At 36.9% G+C, this 3,160-nt stretch overlaps 1 pseudogene; it reads right to left on the minus strand.

Moving 5' to 3' along the window:
- Nucleotides 1-207: 207 nt before the first annotated feature.
- On the minus strand, nt 208-1,773 carry LOC106316615 (annotated as a pseudogene).
- Nucleotides 1,774-3,160: the final 1,387 nt, after the last annotated feature.

Here is a 3,160-nt window from a genome sequence, read left to right on the forward strand (position 1 = left end):
TTACGAGGAGTTATTTCCGACAAATTTTTTCCTCGGTATGTCGTCGGAATAGCCTTATTCCGACGACATAGCGACGATTTTTTCCCTCAGTATGCCGCTGTTTTCTTGTAGTGGTAGTTTGTGACTTTGATTGCAGTTTTCAGTTGTTTACAAAACTAGGATACGATATTTCAATTTCTAGAATGATTATAATTTTTTCTGTCGCAATTGAGTTTGGTATAGATATATTTTATATATCTGACTTTTTATTGAACTAAAATACAATCAAAGTGGTTATTAAGGTTTTATCAACTGAAAATTGGGGTTTGGGTTTCAAATATGAAACTTAGTCTTTTGCTGTGTTAAATCCATAGTGGTTGCATCATTGCATTAAGAGAATTACGCATAATAGAGAGTTACGCATAATAAGGAAAAGCAAGAACTTGGTTTTCTAAGTGGAAAAGCTGGAGCAGACTAGATTTGCCTTTGGTTAACATGTAGCCGCGCCGAGCCGCGATGACTTTGCTTGTCTTTTGGACTAGCTGCAGAACCGAGGACAGGATCTCGTCTGAGTAGTCTATTGCTGTTTGCTGCTGTCAGTACCATCACACCAAGGAAGATCAAAACGGAGATAGATGAGAAGATAAGCATCATTCCAGAAGCGACCTGATCTTTCACATCTTGCGCATACTGAACTGAGTCTAATGCAAGAAAAGTGATGGGGAACGAGTAAGCCCACCATGCAACATTGAATCTTTTCATTGCCTTCTTGAAAAGATTTGGCCTACAGACCTGATAATGTAAATAAATAAAAAGATAAAAATTAAATGTCTCGTCAAACCGTACGATATCATGTTTTGATTTTATTTTTCTTGGTGTGTTGTAAACGTACCAGGGACATGAAGATGAAGAGCGAAAGAAAGAACAACATCTTTGCTAGATGATCAAAGTTTCCACAAATGGAGTTCCAAGCTAGGCTTCCCATGGCTGGTGCAGCAAAGAACAAGAAGAAAACTGGCCTCAGCTTGGTTGGGAAGTTCTTACCTCCCGGTAGGCGTTGATATAGTGTAACAAAGATAACCAAATAGTGAACCATCCCGAGCGAGAACAAGCATAGAGCACACTCCATCCAACCTATCTCTGCTGCTCCCCGTGCGGCCACTAGGTTTGCGACTACTGATACTTGGCTTGCCGGGTTTGCCATCATCGACAGGAACCTTTTCTCTGTTGTGAACCACTGGCCATAAAGCTTTGTGTCGAGGGCCAAGACTGGAAGCGCAAACACCGAGAATAATGTCTGATACAGAACGCTTTGTGGTTTCATCATTGGAGCTGATTGAAGCAAGATAAGCCATGAGATGGATGGAGCGTAAAGATAGTTTACTCCAATATAATGTGAGAACTCTTCTTTCACCAAGTCAAAGAAGAAGAAACACTTCAACGCGTACAAAACACAAAGTGACAATTGCGTTGTAAGTGCTAGGTACCAAAGGAGATGGAACGCCATAGATGGGAGACTGCTTTGCAAATGAGGCATGCTTGGTGAATGAGGTGCGATCATTATCTTCCATAGCAGAGCCTGGCTGCAGAGAGAGAGGCTTATTCTGAAATAGCCTGCATGGAGACTACTCAGAACAGACATCAGAACAATGGGTTTGGCATGAGGGAGGTCAGTGTTTCTCTCTTTGGTGGTCGATAGTGAATCAACAATTTTGATGTGAACTTCTTGCCTAGGAATTTCCAAGCTTTTCATCTTGGTATGTGGATGTAATAAAATTAATGGCTTGTTTTGGGTTTGTGTTGTTCTATCGTTAGGATAGAGCTCATATATGTAGGCAGGGAAGGTAATGTAGGTTAATTAGTACAACACACGGGATTTAGGGGGAGTTAGTTAGTGGTGGACAAGGATGTTTGCTTAAAAGATAATGGAATCCTCATAAGGATGCAAATTTTGGTAAATTTTGGTAAGTTCAGTAACTTGTACAGTACATCTCTACATTTCTTGTTTAGGTTTCATGAATAAACAAAGTTATTCCAATTAATGTTTTATATATATTCCTGCTTTACCTAACTGGTAGCATTATAAGAACAGGATTATTAGGTTTTCTTATCATAGGATGTTACCACTAGCTTTGAAGGGCTGATGCCAGCGTCCCACTACTTATCAAAAATTCTTCTAATTTTCTATAAGATGTATTCAAATTGAGATAAACAATTATATTGTTAAAAGATGATAAGCTTTTTCCATTAATCACCTGTTGATCAAGGTCAAGAGCCGATGCGTAAAAGCTCCGAGAATAACTCTCACGTTTTCTATGCTGCATATATAGAAGTGTTGTACAAGGCAAAGTCCTTATAGTTTAAGATCGGCAGGTAAGAAAAACCGGTCATAAAAAGTGGTACGTTTATGGATAATTTTAAATAGTTATATCAAGTATTGGTATAATAGTATTGTATATATAAGTGCATTCTTAACTTTCATTCTGTTTAGTTTTCTGATTACGAGACATGTCTATGTTATCAAAAATGTGAGTTCTTACTTAACATTTCTGAATACGGAACTCCGACTTTGGTAGGAGTTAATGTGTTATACAAAGAGTTTCTAGAAACTCCCTTTTAAATTCAATGAAATTATAATCAATTGGTTTTGTTAGAGGTTGACGTATAAGTTCGAGCGTTATTAAAAAAATTCTAAACCCGTTTATATTAAATGATTATGTTCTTTTTGTCAACAACTCATCACAACATTAAAGTGTGGGGTTTGTGTAGACGCTTAGACTAGAGCTGTTTCAGGCTAAGTATACCATATCACAAAAGAATAATTAAGAGTGCATGTTTAGTCATTTTCTAAGTTTCTTTACACCCAGAGTCACAATGGGAAAAAGGGCGCATTCACGGAAGCCGAGACATTTTATGGACGAAATTACGCTTATCTGCTACAAGGTGGGTTATTGAGTTTAGTTATGAATCAGTTAGATGATAATCACAAGGTTATTTTAGTTTGGTTAGGAAGTTAATGTGTTAGATGTATAGGAAGTATATCTAATAAATTATAAAAAAATCTCTATTTTAACATTCATTTTATTTATTTTAACAATTATACAAACATGTATAAACATAGACATAAAAAAAGTGTGGACATAAAATGTGGATATGTAGGAAAATATGTGAACATGAAAGG

Source organism: Brassica oleracea, chromosome C9, assembly GCF_000695525.1.
Source record: "Brassica oleracea var. oleracea cultivar TO1000 chromosome C9, BOL, whole genome shotgun sequence".
Classification (NCBI taxonomy): domain Eukaryota; kingdom Viridiplantae; phylum Streptophyta; class Magnoliopsida; order Brassicales; family Brassicaceae; genus Brassica; species Brassica oleracea.